Source organism: Ptiloglossa arizonensis, chromosome 3, assembly GCF_051014685.1.
Source record: "Ptiloglossa arizonensis isolate GNS036 chromosome 3, iyPtiAriz1_principal, whole genome shotgun sequence".
NCBI classification, from domain to species: Eukaryota; Metazoa; Arthropoda; class Insecta; order Hymenoptera; family Colletidae; genus Ptiloglossa; species Ptiloglossa arizonensis.
In genome coordinates this window covers 24,146,410-24,169,006 of record NC_135050.1, presented here as the reverse complement: position 1 = coordinate 24,169,006, position 22,597 = coordinate 24,146,410, and the positions used below count along the sequence as shown (strand labels likewise).

Here is a 22,597-nt window from a genome sequence, read left to right as displayed (position 1 = left end):
CGTTAGAGCGTAGCGCGATACGGGGATGGAGGCCGCGAGCAGGCGAGCGAGTCGAGCGAGCCGAGTCGAGGATCGAGAACCAACCGGCGACTCAGGAAGGCAGTGCACGCCCGACTGCCGACACGAGCGGATGGCGTACGTAGCTGCTCGCGCCACGCTTACCTCGTGATTTTCCTTCCTGTCAGACACGGTCACCGCCGTCGTACTTGTGACGAGTCACGCAGTATTTCAACTACCTTGCGACGGCACGCGGTCGTAATCATCAGGTCCATCGTGACGTCGCGTGTCGCGCAATCGAGTAGGAGAGCGGGAACGAGCGAGACAGAAAAAGGAATTAAAGAAACACGGAGAAGCCGAAAAGTTGTTTTCGATTCGACCTCTGCTTCTCCGTCGGTTTCCTTCGTCGTCGTGTTTTGTCATCGACGGACACTGTGCACGATATACGTACACCTTCTAGCCACGTGTGTGTGTGTGTGTGTGTGAGTAGGCACGCATGCATGCACGCACGCACAACGCGACGACGCACGCACTCACTCACCCGAAACTCGACGACGCACGTATACATATATACGCTATTGGACCGCGCGGTGGCATACGGGCGCCTTCCAAAAGTCGTGTGCGCGCGTGCAACCCTACCAGAGCCCGCTGACGTTGGTTACCATAGTAGCGCGCGTGGCGATCAGCTGATCGTTGGGACCCGAGCGTGTTCGACCGTCGGCAGTCGGCCAGTAGCGGCTCCGTCCACTCGTTGTTTCGTGCGTCGTCTTTGCATGCGTTTTCGTGTTTAATCAGAATTTCTCTTCTTCCGCGTAATTCGCTTAACTTATCGCGCCGCGACTCGATGGCGACCAAACGAACAATCACGTGAACGTTAAAGATCATCGGCTTTCGAACGGCTACGCGGCGACGTCCTCGGATAAAACCTCGAAGGATGAAAGAAAGTTTCTAGATCGTACTCACCGCTACCGATGGTTGTCTTCGGAACTACCGATGCTGGAAGGATACATTGACATCCGCGCCGCTGATGTAACACGTCGGGCAGAAGTTCGGACGATGGAGTTAAGCGTGATTCGATCAGTCGGTCGGAGTACGTTGTCTGGATGATCCGTGATGTGCCGATGACAAATCGAGCGAAAACGTGTTACAGTTTCGTCGATGCAAGTACCAGTAAGTTTGGAACACGCTACATCATACTTGGCTACGAAGACTTGTTGCGATTTACGTCGCGCATCTTAAAATTCTTCTCATCCGGAAATGAAACTCAAGAGTGGAATCTGTCCAGCGACAGTGGATTCGAGAATTCTTTACCATATATTCTCCGACTAACCGTTGCAAAACATCACGTTCGACATATCGAAGCATTTCCGTTACTATCGATTGTTCGTCGGTTCTCCGTGATCAAACGTTTCTAACCTATGTTCAGACGGGAGTTTATTGAATACAAAACAGGCATACTTGGTTAAGTCACCGTTTCAAACGCACTCGATTCGACAAATCGAATACGTCAGAGATACATACGACGCACTGCTTTTTGAAGTAGCAATCTAGTGTACGTTATGTTCGCGATAGTGCCGTCAGGTGGTTTTACAAACGTGACTGACCCTTGGCGGCCATCAACAACACGCTACAAAACGAACGAAACGAAATTACGAAAAACCGATCGCTCGTCGAAATAAATATCTCTCTGGGTATCGATCGAGAATGGACACTCGTCTTTCGACGTAAACGGTTAATTTAAAAACGTTACGAAATTTAATCATTCGAACTAAGTCGATAAATATAACTCATTCTGTTAAGACGAGACGTAACCGTGACAGTTCTACTAATCGGAGGATGGTGTCGCAGTGACCTTCGGAAAAATATCGATATATCGATATTGTTTCGTGTCGCAGAGTTCTGGTCGCAATGGGCGATGGCCGCGGAATTTTTGCGCGCGCGTAACGTTGAACGAAACACATCAGAATTGAAAATTGTGATTGCAGTGAATAATAGTAGCCTTCGTTAGGAAAATTCGAACTCGCGATGAATGTGAAAGTTTGTTGTGTCTCTACGAACACGTTTTGACAATCGTTTGTACCTGTGACGGACGATTCGACCGCGTTCAATCAATTATCAATAAACTCGCCGTGAGCGCGTAAAGTGACTGTCCTTCTCGAACTTTCGTCTAAAGTGATTTTTTGTTTTCTGTGCGGTGCCTGCGACCGCAGCTCGTACACACCAACTGCGACGATGACAGTTCGGAATATTTTCTCGTGCACGCGGAAACACTGTGATAGCCGATGCCAGCAACGCCATTACTCGGATTAAGTCAAGTGTGAGGAGAACGTGGTGCCTGGAATCATCTCAATAGAAAGCTTTGGTGAGTACAAAGGAATTACATCTGTGTCTACGAGCATGTAAACAGAAACAAGGAACGAACGTAGGACGTTGTTATTGTTTGCTCGAGTGCGGAAGGTCGTTCGTGTCGAGGTCGAAAAATCGAACTACGTTATTTTCCCGCCATTTTCGACCTCCAGCGAAATTATTCGTTACGCGTGCACCGGAACGGGGAAGGGGGGAGCGGGAGGGACGTAATTTAACGCAAAATTTTCCGAAGCGATTGGTACAAAATTGTAACAAACGTCCCCGCGGGAGTGTGCGAAACGATGATAATTTTTACGTTTCGAAGCATTAGTAACTCCGTCGTGCAGAATATAGACTCCGGTCAGTTGTCGAGTCGACGAACCTCTATCGATCTTTGCCTCCTGTCTGCGTCTGTCCTCCCCCGCTCTGTGTCACACAGGAATGCAAGCTGCGTTGTATTTCTGGAGTGGTTATTTCTTAAGTTCTTCGAGTTACAATCTTTGTCACAGAATGCCAGAACAAACCGGTTAATTAACACCGTTGTCCGATTGCGTATCATAAATATTAATGTTACTACCCGCGTGTGGGTGCCCACGATTGATAATATTACGGTACAGGAAATTTGAACACTACCTTGTTACATCTACGATTTAACGATTACAATATAATTGAATCTATCGACGAATTTCCATCGATTCGTAACATCTATTCGTATCGTGTCTGCATCGTGTATAATTCCGCGCGATGCGTACCCGTTGGTCGTTACCTTCGAGTTTTAATTATTGATTCTTTCGTAATGTTGAAAAGAAAAAAAAAAAAGAAGAGTAATGTTCGTTTGCAAAATTGAAAGTAGAACGAAGGGAAAAATAGAAAAAGACATTAGGGTTGCGAATACTTACACGAAGAACGAGATTAGAGGCACGCCACTGGCCACAGCCAATGATAAACACCGCCCGCATAATGAAGGTACACACTTGGTGATAAGCTCTCGGCAATAACCGACAACGTACGATACGCGTCGTTGTCTTTTAGTAGCGTGCAATGATACGCTTTATCAGCATCGTTTTCGATAGTTCGTGGAAAGAAAACACGCTCGTTTTAAAACGCGAATCATCCTTCCTTTCGACGGTGGACATTTTACTTCACCGTTTTGAAATGTTCACTTTCTTCGTCTCGACTGGTAGGACGGCCCACATCGTTTTCTCAAAGCGTCGTTCCCGATTGGCCAGCGCTAGTCTACGCGCACTCTATATTCAGTCTGTTGTTGCACCTTGAACGAAACGCAAAAAAAGTTGAATTGCCAATAAACAGTATTCTGAATTGCTCATTGGCAACTTTTTACGTCGAGTTTGCAGTTTCATAACAAGCTTATCTAACGCTAACTTATATACAGCGTAGGTATTTAGCTGGATAAAGTGTACATTCTACTTATTCTTTCATCGGGAAGAAATGTTCTCCGGTCTGTACTTTGTCTTCGTTGAATTTCCAAAAAATAGTAAATCCAATCTAGGGTTTACCGACGGGGATTGCGTTAAAAAATAAAGAAACAGGAAATGTGTAAAATATTCGAAAGTAAATAGCTAGATACAGTTAAAGTAGAGAACTCGATTCTACAACAAAATTGTATTAGATCGCTTTTCTTTTTAATTAATACAACAGTCCTCGAACCTGTATTATTTTACCGTTTATTTCTACGCGAATGGTTAATCGTGAACGCGTTCGTGGCGATTTTAAATACGTTAGGAGCTCGAAGCACAGCAACGGAAAGAGAGTCGCGCGTTTGGTTTCGAGTCTGCCACGTAGACTCACCTTCTTAGACTCCACGATCTTCGCATACATATTCAATATTGGAGGGATTTTTTTTACACAGGAACTGCTACATATTCATAGGAATATAATATGTAGAAATATTTACGCAGAAGGCGTCGCCGTACGTATTTAAAAACAAACTAAGCGATACTGAAGAAGAAACAAATTCGGTGGCCTTCGAAGCTGGCCAGAATTCGACTCGAACTGTAGACGACCGATACAAACTGCGTGCAACCACTCGTTCGATCGACGATCGACTCGAGTAAGTTTTCATCCGTTTAACCCTTTGCACTCGAAGCTTTTCCGCTGCCAGAAACTGGCACCTCGACGAAATCCTTCGAATCGTGTAATTTATTCAAAACGGAACATTTTCGTTTCAACGTTTCGTCTACATATGTTTACATCTTACTCGAAAGGAGTAACTCAATTTTGATATCGATTCCGGATATCGGTTTTCCGAATCGGAGAAAGTACACCGAGTGGAAACGGTCGACATAAAATCAAATTTCTACCGTAACGCGTAACTCGTTGTTTATCGTTTGCCAGTAAATTCAGGTAAGAATTTTGTCCATCTCCATCGCTCGGTGCTGATTACGTTCACCGGCGAACTTGTACGTTCGCGGCGCGTCAGTTTAATGGTAACGGAACGCACGGTCGCGTATTTAGTTACGTAAAATGTGTATTCTATGTGTATTTCGATGAGAGTCGTTGGACTCTCGGTCGTACCAATTGTATAACAGTATATCAGCGAGGGCGGGGGGAGTGGGGGTGGGGGCGAGTCGAGTGCGCGTCATAAACGCTCTCGCGAATAAGGAAAAAGTTGGTAAAACGTAAACATCGCGGTAGGAGTGTCGTTCCGAGTGAAAATTAATGTTGCCGCGGAGGTGGTCCGAGATACGTGCGCGTGTACGCGTGTAACACGAACGTACGGTGTTGTACGCGGGTCATACGTGCGAGAAACGGGCAGGCGCATCTTAATTTGCGGTCGCACGTTCCTAATTTGGTTTACCGACGGCCGTGCACCCAACGAATAACGTTCCGGCGCTGTTGCACGCCGTTAGAGGGAACACGGGTACACGGAGTAAGAGACAAAGAGACAGGGAGGACGGTTATTAGTCGCTCGCGGTTATTTCATTTGCGACTCATGGCGCGCGGTACGGGTTCGTGTAATTGTCAGGTTTACGAGGGGCCCGCCACCACGACTTGCGACAAAGCTCCGTCGAACCGTATCCAGAAAGTTATGGTCTATGAAAAGTACTGTAATTCGCGCGCCACGGGTGAGCCGCGTGGATCGAACAATATACGCTTTCTTGAAAACCGACGCGGACTCTATCGCGGTAATTTATGTACCTGTTCGTTCGTCCTGTTCGCGAAACGGTCGAGTGTATCGGCAGTTTTCGTATCGTTTCGCGACGATGACGCGGAACGGTGAAATCTATGGATTTTTCAGGGGAGACTCGGACCCTTGGACCCGGTAGAACGACACGTGTAGCTGAATAATAAACACCGGAGGTTATTTTAACGGTAGATTATGATTCCTTGCGAAATTTCACGCTTGGAAGAAAATGGACAAATTTTGCTAATAAACGAGGAGTTGAGTTTTCGTATCTATGAATGTATTATGGAACAGAGATATCTGTAGATTTTTCAAGGTAGACCTTAACGCTTGCATGGTAGAAGGAAACGGTTGCACAGTAAATGTCAACGCGTGAGTTTATTTTAACGGTAGATTATGATTGTGAAATTGCACGCTTAGAAGAAAATTGACAAATTTGCTAATAAATAAGGAGCAGAGATATCTGTAGATTTTTCAAGGTAGACCCGAACCTTTGAGCAACCCTTGAGTAGTAGAACGAAACGGTCGAATATTAAATGTCGGCGCGTGAGCTTATTTATCGGTAGATTAAGATTCGTCGTGGTACTGCACGTTACAAAGGAAGCGTACAAATTTGCTAATAAATAAAGTGGAGGGTTTTGGTATCGTTCGTCCGTGACGAATGCGAAACAAAGGAATCTATAGATTACTCAGGGTGGTAGAACGACGTATGTACTCGCATACTAAATGTCAACGCGTGTGCCTATTTCAACGATAGATTAAGTCGTTGTGAAATTGCACGCTACGAGGGAAATGTACAAATTTGCCAGTAAATGAAACTTTTGGTCCCGACGAACGTAAAACAGAGAAATCTATAGTTCTTCGAGAGTAGACCTTTGTTCTCAAACGGTAGAACGAAACGATTGAACGCTGTATATTAACATTTAAATGTACTTCCTTCAACGATAGATCGATTCGTCGCGAAAGTGCGAGCTACGAAAGAAAAAAAAAATATAAAAATTTGCCGATAAATAAGGTGAGAAGAAGCTGTATATCAACGTTTAAATATACTTCCTTCAATGATAGTTTAATTCGTCGCGAAAGTGCAAGCTACGAGAAGAAAAAAATGTAAAAATTTGCCAATAAATAAGGTGAGAAGAAGCTGTATATCAACGTTTAAATATACTTCCTTCAACGATAGTTTAATTCGTCGCGAAAGTGCAAGCTACGAAGAAAAAAGAAAAAGAAAACTGTAAAAATTTGCCAATAAGGTGAGAAGAAGCGAAGAAATTTCAAGCTCGTAGAATTTGAACTTACTCCTGTACTCGGTTATTTATTTGCATTTTCCATCGGTGGCGATAAGAGCGCGAGCGAAAGAGAATTTCTCGTTGGCATTGAAGAACCACGGTGGAAAAACGCGTACCGTGGTTCGCGTGTAAAGTTGCTCGGGTGTGCTTTATACATCGTGGTTTCGGAAGCAAAACTTACACTTCCCCTCCAAGTTTACAGACTTCTCGACGGCACTCGAACCGCGTGCGTTCCGTGTACTTATATTTACCTACACGTTGAGAGACGGCCAAGTAGCTTGCGGAATCCAAATGAATAAACAGGTGTTCAGCTACGGAATAACTGTTCACCGTAAACGTATATTTTTTAATCATCACCGGGATTGGTGCGTAATACCTAACGCCTAATGCACGAACGCTATCTAAAACGTCATTATGCTTCCATCAGCTTTAATGCGTTGCACGATTTTTACTCGACCGCTGCAAAAGATCGAGATTGCGAGAATGCGTTTCGAACGTGCGAAAAAAGAAAAAAGAAAAGAGTATAGATAACCGCGGAAGGATAGTGTACTTTAAATTTGCATTCCGGGAAGAAAAGAAACGTCGGTGACACGGGCACGGATTATTATTCGCTCGAAGAAATTTTGCTTTATTCCACAAAAAAAAAAAAGAAAAGAAATTGGTATTCCTTCGAGGTATTCAAATTTATTCGAGCGTGCTTATCGATCTCGGTCGAGAAGTACTCGGAAGAGTTTCACCGATAAATCGATCGTTTGACAATCGTTATCGCTTTTTTTTCACTTGGCGGGATATTGTAACGTTAGACGGATATTCGACGTACGAACGAATATCTTATCGTTAAGGTTTCACGCAGGTGTAATAATCGCAGGTGAGATTTTCCGAAAAAGGCTCCGCCTCTCCAGGCGTTCTTCTCGCGTCACGATGCAGGCTCGTTTAGGCTTGGAGTTTACGCGACGGTAGACGGATATATCCGCCTCTCCGGTGTCTTGCGTAATGTTTGAACGCGGTGCACTTTAGACGAACTTTTTTTTTTTTTCTCTTCCCCGATGAAATCACGCCCATGACTCCCCGACATTGATTTCGAGCCGGAGAATCGCGCGTACCGGAGTTGGGTACACACCTAACCGTTCCATCGACTAGACTCCTATCTTGTTGGCTGTCAGATTGTTGACACAGCCAGTGACACGTTTAATAGGATTATTTATGCTCCTAAAGGCGCTTAAATGGTCCCACGTCCGTATCGGCTTCATCTACCTGACGGCGCGTAGCATAATTATGTCGGCACGGTTTGTATATCGGGCTCGGCGAGCCAAGTGACAACGCCTAGACGTCCCTGATTTTGTCTTCGCTCGACTTCCGACGTACAACGAGACGTTTTAATCGCCTACGAACGCGCGATCGCGGCAACACGTGCTCTATAACTTGTTCCGATGATTATTGACACGATTATCTCGCACCACTGCGCACGGAAGAACGAATGGAAATTAATTGAAAGAAACGTTAGACACGTTGTACCTAACCTTCAAACGGTACCGCGATTTTTCCGCGCGGTAACGGTAACGGTGTTGCAAAATACGCACGTTTAACGCAATATATTTTATTCTCTTTACTTCTGAGCCGTTTACGGCTTCTTTCTTTGTCTCTTTTCCTTACGACGTTGCGTTTCTTCGACGCGCGCCGGAAAATGTTTATTGGGTCGTTCGGAAAGTCATTTCGTTTTTTTTTTTTTTTTTTTTTGGTGGAAATGAAACACGAGTTTTTTAGAATGTACAAATATTTTATCAAATTGTACATTCTCCATTTTGGAAAACGAAACGATGTTCCGAACAACCGAATGGATTCGTTTTAAAATCGAGGATAGTTCGATTTGTCTTCCGAACGGTGTTTTATCTTCTTTCGTGAGGAAGAACCGCTTTGGAAACGAGTCGAGGAATTAGAAGTACGCAGAAGAATAGGAGAAGAATTCTCCTCGAGGAGAATTCTGTTCCTCGAGGTGTGGGGCCGAAATAATAAAAGAGAATTTCGTTTTGTATTTCAGTGTGGAATATATAGTACGTGTTACGATATTTTACATTTCCGTGTTGTTTCGAAGAAAGAAAATTGACCCAGAGATCAGCCGATCGTGTTCACCCGTAAAACTGTACGTTCCCAGCGTGTTACGCTTTTGAACGAACGGAAGGTTCTTTCGCACGAACAACTTTTCCATACGTTGTCAAACCTCGATGATAATCGCGTTCGTTATTACACTCTTGTATATATGTATGTACACGGTCGCGAATAAAAGTTACAAATGGCTCTTTTCATCCACCGATCTCGTTAATAATTTTAATGGACTTTATGTTTATGCGCATATCTCACCGGTTGGAAACTGTTAACGTTACGCGGTATTTACATTGTAACGCGTTGCGTGAATTAGCTCGGTATGAAAAGAACGTGGCCGTTTCGTGGTAATGGTTAATTAATTTGCACGCTTACGACTATCCCTGCGCGTCTAACTAATACGCTTGTACATTCGTGTTCTTAATTGTTGATATCTAATCCATCTTGTACTGTGATACTCGATCTACGTACGATCTTGTTGTATACACCGAGCGCGTGTTTATGTGCTCGCCGTTCTACACGTGTACGTACTGGAGGTAATTTGCGGTTTTGAGACGAGGCTTGGATTCAGCCGGATAATGACCCGCTGGTACTCGTAACGTTAATTGCACTCGTTTCAGCCGTTTGCACAAAGCTTCATTGTGTTCGGGTTTTAGTTTGAATGCCTTCGGACGCCAACGCAACGCGAGCGCGAAACAACCGCGTGCGTGCCTGCCTGCCTGCCTGCCTGCCTGCCTGACTGCCTGCGTGCGATCATTTTCACGATCATTTTAATGGCGCGTTAAAAATTTACGCACCCATCAATCCACGATTGCCTTTTGCTACGAGGAACTGGTTGCTGGGTTTTAGAGGTACTCGACAACGCGGGAGGAACATCGTTGAGCGATCACACTCGCGTATAATCGTATCGAGATTCATTCGATAGACGTATCGAATAATCCTTGAAAAATGAAACGATCAATCAACGATTACCCTCTGCTATAAACGATTGGTTGCTGGGTTTTAGAGGTACTCGGCAACGCGGAAGGAACATCGTTGAGCGATTACACTCGCGAATAATCGTATCGAGATTCATTCGATAGACGATCGACGTATCGAATATTTCTTGAAAAATAAAACAACCAATCAACGATTACCCTCTGCTATATTTCTGGGTTTTAGAGTTACTCGACAACGCGGGAGTAATATCGTAGAGAGATTACACTTGCGAATAATTGCATTGAAATTCATTCGATAGATGATCGACGTATCGAATACTTCTTGAAAAATAAAACAACCAATCAACGATTACCCTCTGCTATATTTCTGGGTTTTAGAGTTACTCGACAACGCGGGAGTAATATCGTAGAGAGATTACACTTGCGAATAATTGCATTGAAATTCATTCGATAGATGATCGACGTATCGAATACTTCTTGAAAAATAAAACAACCAATCAACGATTACCCTCTGCTATATTTCTGGGTTTTAGAGTTACTCGACAACGCGGAAGGAACATCGTTGAGCGATTACACTCGCGAATAATCGTATCGAGATTCATTCGATAGACGATCGACGTATCGAATATTTCTTGAAAAATAAAATAACCAATCAACGATTACCCTCTGCTATAAACGACTGGTTGCTGGGGTTTAGAGTTACTCGACAACGCGAGAGTAACATAGTAGAGCAATTACATTCGCGAATAATCGTATCGAAATGGATTCGACGGAGTTTCGATGATCGGCGTATCGAATACTCCTTGAAAAATGAAACAACGTATTAATAACCCTCGCAACCCTTCGAAGCACGCGAACATTTCCGCAACCCTAAGGTTACGAGAGTTCAACGAGATTTTTTCATCCGTGGTCGCAACAAGTATCAGGGTGTTAAATCGTGCATAACTTAACGCCGCGGTTAGCAACAGTTCTCACCGGTTTCCCCGGCGCATTGAAAAAACGTTAATTTCCCGAATGCGCGAGCAGCGAAGCAGCGTGCGTTAATTAACCATTTAATTGGCTTTGATGCGTTGCCGCCTCCGGACGAGTTTCGCCTTTGAACGATCGAAAAAGTAGAACCGGCGCGGCTCGTCGTCCCCGTCCTCCTCTTTCTCCTCCTCCTGCTCCTTCTCTTCGTCGTCGTCGTCCCAGGAGGAAATTAGAAGATTCCTTTCCTCGCGAGTGTAAAAATTATTTGTTCACGATCGGTGGGACGGTGACGTAAGACGGCGAGACGCGATATCGCGATGCGTCTCACCACGCGGAAACGAAGATGCGTTATGTCAGCCGGTGAAAAATGGAGAACCGCCGCCGGCGATATAACACGATATAAGCATGGATCACAGGCGACAACCGCTCATTAGCATACAATACGGGCTAATGGGATCGCACGCTGACGGCTACCGTTCAATACCACGTCCCCACGTAACTTCGGTTACCCTTTCGAGGGGAGTGAGCGGGGTGTCGGTGATATTAAAATTGCCGTACACTCCGTATTAATTTTCCCCTACGGCCAGTTTCGTCGTGGTTCGGCGCGACGATTTACGCGATGCACACGACGATGATCACGCACACACCCGCGCGCGTACACATCGTTACATCGTTACCGCTGTCTCTATTACGAGAATCCGTCGTGTGACATCAGCGCGACTACTTTTTTTCGGAAATCGAAAGTGTTCCCCGAACCGCGATCGGGACCAACCGCGGTGAAAGTTTCGTGAATTTTTAAATCGCCGATACGGCGCGCAACACTTCGACAATTTCGTATCGCGGCAAGTTTAGCGAGAATTCGTTCGTACGAACGATGCATTATGGTTTTAAGGGGACCACCGAGCGCGCTATTCCATTCGTCGCGTCTACTAGCCAGAATCTGGACATTTTCAATTTTTTTAACGGGAGACAATTTTTTTTGCAACGCGGACGGTGAACTAATTTTACCAATCAACGCGGATTTATCGAACAACGTTATACAAAGTATATAATCAAAATTAAAACTCGAATACGACGAAAAGACACTATTCAGCGTAGTTCGATAATCTTTTACAGCGAGTCGAATACGTCGATCTATTCGGAAATGTACGATTCCGTTTGAAACGGAAATTATGAACATTCGTTCGAACCAATTTCTGCTGAAGTTACCACACTTACTCGTACATTTACTCGTATATTTCCGAAGCTTCGATTCGTCAGCGATGTTCCTCGAGACTCGAAACACCCGTAATCAATTGTTTGGTTCTCTACGCTCGGACGTGTAAAATAATATATTGTTCGGTTGCAACGCGTTGCCTCGACGTAAAAGACTTTTTCATCGACGAGATGGTCGATGGTTGTGACTAGTTTCACGCTGATTCACGCGTATTCGACACAAAGGGTCGGTGATTAATTCTATTGACTAATGACGCGGTATCAGCGGCGTTGGTTGTTTTTTCGCGACACTCACGGCCTGCTCCTTTTGTCTCGTTAATAAAATACGTTATCCGCGGGTCGCTATCTCGCGTCAGCTAAAATAAGAAGCGGCGCGAGCGTAACTGAAAATTACTGTGACTAACGTGTAATAACATATCGAATTACGTTTATCGTTTTACACCCCGCGGTTCGGTTGGAACACGTATTGCTCGCCGGAGAGATAAAACTAACACGAATCGGGCATTGTACACCGACCGCTATTTACACGTCATCGCATTATACTTCTAACTACGACCCTCGTTACAGCTCCGGTGCAGCGAATGCGTGCGAATAGTCAGTTTTAGTGCGGTGGCAATAAAAGACGCGAGGCGTCGTTGTTATTGCTTTTCCCCCGCTGGTAGTTCCAGCGTTAGTTGGAACCGTTGGTTGTTGTTTCGTTATCGTTTTGTCGGACTTTCGAGTCGCGGATTATCGCGATAACGCGATAAGTCGGGGATTTCGGAGCGTACGGACAACGATACGCACCGCGAGTGCATTTCCGGGATGCAAAAATGCATTTGCAACCGTCTCGCGGTCGAGTGGACGATTAACGGGACGTTTGAACGATTTCGAGTATCTTTAATCGTTTCGCTCCGGCGGGCGTATATATACGGCCTCGAAGAACGACCATTCGTATACGAAGAGCGTGTATATACGCTCTGGAAAAGTTGTCGCTGAGGTATGGAGAGCGTGTATCTACGCTTTAGAAAAGTGGTCGCTGAGGTACTGAGAGCGTATATATACGCTCTGGAAAACTGATGGCTAAGGTACGGTGAACGTATATAGACGCTTTGGAAAAGTTGTCGTTGAGGTACAGAGAGCGTATATATACGCCCTGGAAATGTGATCGCTGAGGTACGGAGAGCGTATATATACGTTCATACAATATATACCTTTATGTCATACGTTACACGAAATACTTTTGTCAATCGAGTATCCGACATGAAAAATACCTCGAATGAGGCATCGAAAGAAAAAGATCAAGTTCGAAAATGTGTCGTCTGTGGTAAACGCGGAAAAAGACGCGAGTCGAGTTACTATCGTTCGCAACGTGACGTTGGCGTTATGCGTGGTTCCGTGCTTTGAACTTTATCGAACGCGAAAGTATAAGAAAATTTCTTGGATAATTAACAATCGGAACGAAGCACCTCAATTGTAACATTTCTCGCGGTGTCTCGGTGTTCGAGGACGAAGTCCGGAAAAATCGATCGTACACTAATTCGCGGAGCCGACGACTCGTTGATCCGACGATTGACGTTATTCGAACGCGTGTGCGCGGTTATGCGCCTGGGATTTTTAAACAGCTCGAAACTCGCGAGTCCGAGGCCCGCAAGAACGTTTCGCGTTACGTAGCCGGTAGATCTCGTACCGGCCACGGTGCTGTAAAAACGGGAATAGGTCGGCGGTAAAATAAAACGAAACGCTTGCTACAAACTGTGGCCAACGGTAGTACGGGGAGAGTATAGAAGCAAGTAGCTGTCGATAATGAGAAACTCGATAAAAACAACCGGGCCGTTTCGTCTCAATTGATGTACGTCCCGTCATAATTGATACTCTAACGTCGCGGTGGCGGCACGGAGGTTGTAGTTAAGGAGCACCGGATTACGTTTAATGAAACGTTGCTTTTGACTCGACAAAAGGCGATTACCGATTCGTTTATCCACCGAGAAAACTGACCATTTGCTCGGCGCGGCGCTGTTCCTTTCACCCGATCGGGAAAAATTAGCGTGTTCCTCGGCTACGCGAAGCGATCATTTTTAAAAGGGAAACACCCCGCTTTCTAATACCGACGCGGAGCTAATCGCCGCGCGCGCGCACACCTGCGAACACATTTCGGTAAAGGACGATCGAACGATTGAACGACCGATCGACCGACACGGTAGCACCGGTGTACGACCGATTCGTCTCACACGATATACATACATATGTTTTACGTAGACTGAATAGCGAAAAGTCTCCCAACTCCGCGCGCCGTAATCCGGGACCTAAATCAGCTCGTTAATTTTCATTCTTTCACGTGGGACGATAAAATCTGATACCAGGTAGAGGTATGAGGCACACGTACGTGATCCACATTAACGCGCGACAGAATGAGAATTTCTTTCGCGGTACGCGTTTATATACGCATGTGTGTACAGATATATACGTGCATTGATAAATAAATATACATGTATGTCAGAGACCCGCGTATATCTACACGCCACGGTGCTATAAGCTCGATGGATTCCTATTAACGCGTTATTATACGACCGCGTATTAGAAACCGCGCTTGCGAGCCGTTAATATGTTCACACGCGTATACGAGACATTCTAGACATTGCGACGCGATGAAACGAGCGCGTTTCGCGAAAATCTTTAGTCGATTCGAAACGAGTACCAACGAATTCCTAGAAAACGCGTACACCGTCGCTCGAAAGTACGTTCGGTGTTCTTAACGAAGCTTTAGCGTTTTCCGGGGTATATTACGAATCTTCCGAACGTTTCTCTCGTTCGATAATTGCTGGTGTACGTTCTATGTCGTTTACTTTGAACAAGAACGACGATACGATTGCGTAACGTAATTAATCGGCCAAAAGCGTATTCGAAAGCTCGTGAATCGTAGGCTTGGTGGATTCTCGCGGATTTCTTTGAATTCGTTACAATTGTGAACAGTCAGTTGTACTTCAAGAAGAGTGGACTAATATCGCGTACTGAGAAAAATAATTACCAAAAATCAAAATCACAGGTCGTGAACGAGAACGATCATAGTATCGAAACGACTCGGAATCAGGCTCGCTAATATTGTTGCAATTTCGCGGTAAATATTTCGAAATCTCACCCGGTCACACTTTTCAACGGCAGTGTACTTCCTTTTCGTTTACCCGTTCGTTTAATATTGCAGTCCGGTGCGTCAAATCAAAGAATCGTAATTATCATGCGGAAATCGCCGTACGGTCGTAAATACGTCGAGTGTACCATAAATCGTGAAAAAATACGTATGTAGACGAGCGATTCGCCAGCGTGGCCACGCGAGCGCGTACGAACGCGCGCGTGCAAGCGCGCATCGTCGTACGTGCCCGCGTAGCTACGTCGAAGTGTCGCCAAGTACGCTCGTATGCTAAAACACGATTCGCTTTCGAAACAAAATCGATAAGATCTCGCTCGGACAGATTTCAAATTAATGTCAATGCGCGCCGCCGGCCGCGAGTTTATTAATGCGCGCGGCGTATGGTTGTTTTCTAACGTTACGCCGGTTTCGCGCGAAACGAACCTTTCCAGGCCGCGACAATGTTAACGCGATCCGCGAGGAAGTCGAGAGACCATCGACGTAATTGTTATCTCTGGCCTGAAATAGGTCGAACGGTGAATAATTTGTAATTTCAGCGCGAATTTTCGGTGAAAATTCATGCACGGGGCGTACGGTTGTTTCTCGACGTTATGACGGTTTCGTGGAGAATGAACGTTTCGAGTGCGTGACAATGTTTACGTAACTGGAGAAGAAATCGAGAGAAAATCGAGAGAAGATCGACGTAATTGTTATCTCTGGGCTGAAATAGGTCGAACGGTGAATAATTTGTAATTTCGGCGCGGTCAAAATTAATGCAAGCTTCGGTTGTTTTTTGACGTTACGTTGGTTTTGTGCGAAACGGACGTTTCGAGTTCAGGATAATATTAACGCGATCTGCGAGGAAATCGAGAAAAGATCGACGAGCTCGTGTCGTTCGATTCCACGTGGAAAACCGTGCGTAATTATTATCTCCGATCTGAAATAGGTCGAATCGTGAATAATTTGTAATTTCAGCGCGGTCAAAATTAATGCAAGCTTCGTACGGTTGTTTTTCGACGTTGTGTCCGTTTCGTGCAAAACGAACGTTTCGAGTATGTGACAATGTTAACGTAACTGGAGAAGAAATCGAGAGAAAATCGACGAGTTCGTGTCGTTCGATTCCACGTGGCAAACGGTGGGTAATTATTATCTCCGAGCTGAAATAGGTCGAATGGTGAATAATTGGTAATTTCAACGCGATCGAAATTAATGCAAACTTCGTACGGTTGTTTTTTAACGTTACGTCGGTTTCGTGCAAAACGAACGTTTCGAGTCCAGGATAATGTTAACGCGATCTGCGAGGAAATCGAGAAAAGATCGACGAGCTCGTGTCGTTCGATTCCACGTGGAAAATGGTGCGTAATTATTATCTTTGGGCTGAAATAGGTCGGAACACCAGCGGCTCGTAATTTCAGCGCGGTCAAAACGGCTGCGCTGTTCCTCTGAACGCTTTCTTTTTCGTACGTCGACGCAAAACGCACGCCCTAATTGCACGTATCACGGCGAGCGCGATGCGTTGATATAATTGGCTACTTTAATACAGAGTCTCTGTTAGACTTTCTAAGGCGATGATGAGCCGGGCCGCCCACAATTAGTTTAATTAACGGCGTCGTCGCACGATAGGTGGAAAGAGAATAGTTATCATTTGTTGATAAGGTTAATTGTAGGGAGAAAAGTCTGGTGCGATTCTTCACGCGCTAGAATCGACGAAGGTTGACGGTTTCATCGAGCGATCACCGGATCCGAGCGGTGATCCAAGATCGATCGAATAGGTGGATCATCGAGACTCTGATCAATCCTCGATACACGAGAGCTTTAGACGATCAGGGGAATGATCACATCTGGGTCCAAACGGACTCGTAACTTGATTCCGCTTGCATCGATATTTCGAATAAAAATTGCATTATTTTATCGTCTTTTCAATTTCTAAGGGAACTTGTACCAATGGTGTAATTGAACAGGGAAAATATGGGTCAGGAAAGACTCGGTATAAAAGAGATCGAATACAAAACTTCTCGGTACAAAAATGAGTATAAATTAATCTTGTTTCGGAAAATCTCAATATTAAAGAGATAGAGTATAAAAGTTCGACTCCGAAAAGAGACCCAGTAAAAAATGATTAAATATAAAGTAATATCTGTCTGAGTTCAAGAAGACCCGGTATAAAATAGATCGAATATAAAGTAATATCTGTCTGGGTTAGAAAAGACCCGGTATAAAATAGATCGAATATAAAGTAATATCTGTCAGGGTTCGAGAAGACCCAGAATAAAAGAGATCGAGTACGAAACTTTATCCAGGTCCGAAAAAAATCGCGATACCGAAAAGGATCGAATGTAAAAGCCAATCCGGGTCCGAGAAGACCCATGTGTGTCACGACGAAGGTCATCGGACGGAACGGCCGATAGACTGGAATCGCGTCTTCTTAGATTTTCGTGGTTGTTCGCGCGACTACGGACGCTTCTAATTTTAAATGGCTCCGATTTAGCAATCGCCGGGTTCGGATGCAGTGTTTGCGTCTCGTTATCTCGTGTTCATACGATAACGCGGTCTGCCGCGAATTCTGTATCGAGACGCGTAGCGGTTTAACCGGAGCGTTTACAGCACGCGCGAGAGCTTTGATAATATTGTATGCAAATTGCAGAAATTATCGCCGGTCGCAATTAGTAACGTACGCGTCGTAGAACCGCGTACGTACTATCTCGTAGGGTTTCACCGTTCGGAAAGTTTGCCCGGATGTAAAGCTACCGTGTCTGGCATTTGTCTCGGATATCTGAACGCCGCGGTAGTCTTCAAGGCGAAAGGAGAGAAGGCCGGATAAGGTAATGTCCTGGCAATGGTACGTGTGCTTTCGTTCGCACGCGGATACGAGTGATCCGCGGCGATCGTTATCTACCGTGTCCCCGTATAACACAATTATTTGCACCGGTAGTACCGCGCGGGGCCGAGTTCCATGCAGATATCCGAGTATTTCGACACGTCTGCTGTCGGTGCACGGTAAACGTACCGAGCCGGCGAGAACCAAGGGAAACAAAAATGCGCAACCGCGTGTCTTTACGCTCGAGCCTGCGCGGCGAAACTTGGACGCGTTGTAACAGAAATCCGCGGCGATCGTGCCCGATTCGATCGTTAAAATCCGCGAAACGTTTCCGTTTTCGTTCACGGTCTCTTTTCCCCTACCGGCGCGACTGTACGCGATAAACGAGAAAGTTTCAAGTTCGACGCGAATCTCCGACACCTGGTCCCGCCATCGAGTCTCGTTCACCCGCGAACGATATCGAGCTATCGTTGTAATCTCGAGAAAGTCGTATCGTCGCGTATATACATTTTTTTTTTCTTTTCCTTTTTTTTTTTCTCTCTTTACGCTCGTCCTGTACGGATTCCCTATTAAACGCGAAGATTCCAAACTTTCTACTCGTTATTGGAAACGACGGTGCTCCGCGATTGCACCTAAATAGCGAAAGTTATTTCCTTAATTATTCCGCATTATTATCCAGAAACAGCACCGATTAGGGAACCGTCCGGTCCGTTGAAGCGTATCGGACGTATACCGGGTGACATACCGCGCGAGCACGAGTGCGCGCGAATCGACGAAAATCTATCTCTCGTAAAATTCCAGTTTCGTCGCTTCGAATCGCAGAAATCGTGGGACTACCATTCATGGCACCCCGCGGTGCATTTCACACTTGCAGCGCGGCGGTGCACTCTCGCGTCCACCGGAGTGGTTAGCCACACGATGCAATTATCCGAGGCGGTTCTTACGCCTCTAGCGTGTGCGTGTACAAACGTATAGCGTATATACAACGTTCGTGCGTCGGAGCAGGTACAAGTTAGAGCAGGTCACTTTCGCTGCCGGCTCGAACTGTTCCAGTGGTCGCGCACGCGTGCTGCTCCATTCATAAAGCTATAGAGCCGCGTATAGCGTATAGCGCGGGGCTAGGTATATAGGCGGGACACGTAGGTGTGGGTCGGTTAGTTCCGCGGCCGCATAAATACACGGAAATGTACCGCGTGTCCCTCCCGTCCCCCTCCTCTCACCTCTTCGCTCTGTCGACGTAATCTCCAGTCGGTCTGTTTTTCCGTGGCGTTTCACGCACCACGGGCGGCGGCGGCGGCGGCGGCGGCGGCGGCGGCGGCGCGCGAACACTGGTGGGGCTCGGATTGAACCGGGGTGGGGGAGAAAATTGATACGTAACGCGTCGATATCGAAGGCGTCAAACTCGACTCGGATACGATTCAATTGGTACGCGCGAAAGATGCTGTACGGTCGTTGCGTAACGCGAAATAATCGCGTAGCGCCACCATCCTTTGCTCTCGACGCGCGCAAGTCTACGTATTTTTCTTCCTTTTATTTTCGTTTTTTTTTTCCCTCCCCGCTTTTTTCTTTTTCCACGGCACGATTATGCGCAGTCACGTCCATCGTAGGAGATACAACGGACGATCCCGGTGTTCCGCGCGCGGAAGGCTCCGCGTCTCGGGCCAGGCAGCGCAACGCGCGCGCGCGTGCGCGTTTATTCGTTAAACGCGAGGTTTCGTAACCTTTCAATTAAGAGCGGAGCGCGCACGGTGCAGCGTGCCGCGGCGCGGCGGTGCAACCACGGCCTCTTAACACTAGAACTATCAACGGTGAACGTATTACTATTTGTATCGGACCACATACGTATTTTCGAAGTTGAACGGGAAAAGGGTAAATTAATTTACGAGTACCGTATGATAATTGTCCACGAATATTCTAGGGAAAGATACCGTTGATCATCGAGTAATTTTTGAAAGAAGTTTGTAACGAGTCAACGGTGAAACTATTACTATTTGTATAGGATCACATACGTATCTTCGAAGTTGAACGGGGAAAGGGTAAATTAATTTACGAGTACCGCATGATAATTGTCCACGAATATTCTAGGCAAAGATCATCGAGTAATTTTTGAAAGAAGTTTGAAACGAGTCAAATTGTTCCCTTTAGTAGTTCTTCTAGTGTTAAGAAATGAAAATATCAGAAGTAGCGCGATGGTGGTTCCACCGAATGGTCAATGGTGCGTTAAAGCGGGTAACTATGATCCTCATAGCCATAGCTCTTCAAGCTATTCGTATTTGAATCGGGGCCCGCGATGATTTAAGATCGAAATCGATAACACGATTCCACCGACGTCTCCGAGCACCTCTGTCGAGTAACATCGTAGGGGTGTTTGTCCCACGGGGTGTTTCATTTCGATCCGACAACCTGATCCTGTATCGATAGTCGTCCTTCGATCCCCACGCGCCTGTGATCGAACGAGATCGAATATTATCGATTAGAAGTTCGCGCGAGTAACTCGTGTCATTAAACTCCGTCCGACTATGTTCACCGTGAACTTATCAAAGGACCAGTTCGCGGTACAAACGTTCAAGAGCGTATCGTTAACCCTTTGACCGTGAACAAAATTTATAGGCGCTAGGTTGAGCTCACGAGCGTTCAACGCGTATGCACGTTAAACGCACGAGACAATGTTCCGCACACGACGTTCGCTAAATTAAAGTTGAACTGCGGGACCAGTTCACGGTACAAAGGTTCAAGAGCGTATCGTTAACCCTTTGACCGTGAACAAAGCTTATAGACGCTCCGTGGAGCTTATGAGCGTTCAACGTGTATGCACGTTAAACGCGCGAGATAATGTTCCGCACACAACGTTCGCTAAATTAAAGTTGAACTGCGGGACCAGTTCGCGGAACGAAGGTTCAAGAGCGTATCTTTAACCCTTTGACCGTGAACAAAATTTACAGCCGCTCCATTGAACGTGTGCGTTAAACGCTCAAGAGCGTTCAACGTGTATGCACGTTAAACGCGCGAGACGATTCTCCACATGTGACGTTCGCCGAACGAATGTCAAAGGGTCGAACTCGATACGAGATATCGTACGAAACGGACACCGGGTACAACGCGCGCCTGGCGCCTTTCAATTATTTAAGGAGTAGACGTTCTTACGTAACCACAATGCACATAATTCCCTGCTACACTTCCAGTTCGTGGACGCTAGACAAGCCCCCCGGTAGCGCGAGGTCAAGCCCAGTCATAGAACTTTTCTACGATGCCGGTCGCGGCTCTGACTTTTATTACGCGTCGTTGGAACTTCTCTCGCGTTTGTGAAATCCGTTAAAACGCGAACGGAAGTCCGCGGCCGGTAGGAAGTGCACGCGTGTCGCCTGCATTCAAAATTGATGTTAACTTTGCACCGTCTCGTACGCGCGTTCAGCTTTCCGGAGGCAGTCTGTGTAAATCCACCGGTATTCATCGCTTCTGTTTCCGTGTATCATTGAAACGTCGGGAAACCTTGCAACCGTACACGCTCCTATCGCGATTTCGCGCGGTTCGTGCACCGTAAATTGAAAATTACATTTTTTTATCATCGGGATTTCGGTTCCTCGAGGTGTGCACCGTTGGACGTAATTTCTACGAGCAAATTGTGCGCGTGTTTCGTCTTTTGCGGGACGACAAACTGCTTTCTAAATTTTAGAAATTTTCTTTTTATCGGATTTGAGACGCTCTCGATACGTTTCGTTTCGAGTATTAGATTCCAAATGAACGATACCTCAACGCGTGTTGTGCGAATACTGTGTTTCGATGGACGGTAACTACAGGTGGTTTTGGAATTGCGGTTACGATGCAAGCTCGATCAATCGTACTGCTCAACAATTATATTTTAACGTTCTTTTACCGTAATGTATAATTCGGGCTCATTCTTCGGTTTTCGTTGTTATTTACTATTCCACGATGCTTCGAATTTCGTTTCGCTACGTTGTTTGTTAAAAGAATCCCGATGGAACTTGCAAGCCTGCTTAGTACATTTTCCATGATTTTTAAACAGACACCGACCGTTACACATTGCATCGATTCGCCTCTCCTTTCATGTTTTATCGTTCGATCTTGAATCCGTACGGTCAAGGTTGTCTCGAAGCATTTCTCTCCTCTGCAATTCAAATTATCTTACGCGAAAGAACTCAACTTCCTTATATAATATTTCTCACAAACGAAAGATTTTCTTCATCCGACTCGTTCATTCGGTCTAAATGTGGAGCAATCACCAAAGTACATCCTCCTTCACCGATATTCGATTGTTCCGGATGAATATAGACCATAGTGGGTATAAATCGAAAACATGCCACGGGGTTAAAATTTTCCAAACGCATATTCCCTCTGAAAATACGTATTTCCTCTCGAATTAATTCTAGACCGTCCTTCGGGTCTTTTTCGACCCATCTCGTGATGCATTGGATTCTCCGGAAAGTCGTTTCGTTTTTTTCCGGTGAAAACGAAACACGATTTGTTTCGAGTGTACAAACATTTCATTAAATTGTATATACTCCAATTTGAAAAACGAAATCATTTTCCGAACAAGCCGATTATTTTTCCATAATCAGAGCTGGACACACTCGTACTTCCTCAGCCCTCTAATCGCAACGAAGCATAAATAAACACGAGTTTCGTGCACATTCACGACATTTTTGACTCGTAGATCAC

At 45.6% G+C, this 22,597-nt stretch overlaps 1 protein-coding gene across 2 annotated transcripts in view; it reads left to right on the top strand.

Annotated features, from left to right (window-relative positions):
- The first annotated feature begins 99 nt into the window (after window positions 1–99).
- LOC143145006 (uncharacterized) overlaps window positions 100–22,597 on the top strand; it is a 643,697-nt gene continuing 621,199 nt past the window's right edge. Inside the window, exon 1 of one of the 2 annotated variants that reach the window (XR_012991574.1) lies at window positions 100–2,359. The gene's annotated coding sequence lies outside the window, so the exon portion shown is untranslated. The remainder of the gene's footprint in view (window positions 2,360–22,597) is intronic. The other variant, XM_076307961.1, reaches the window with a different exon arrangement.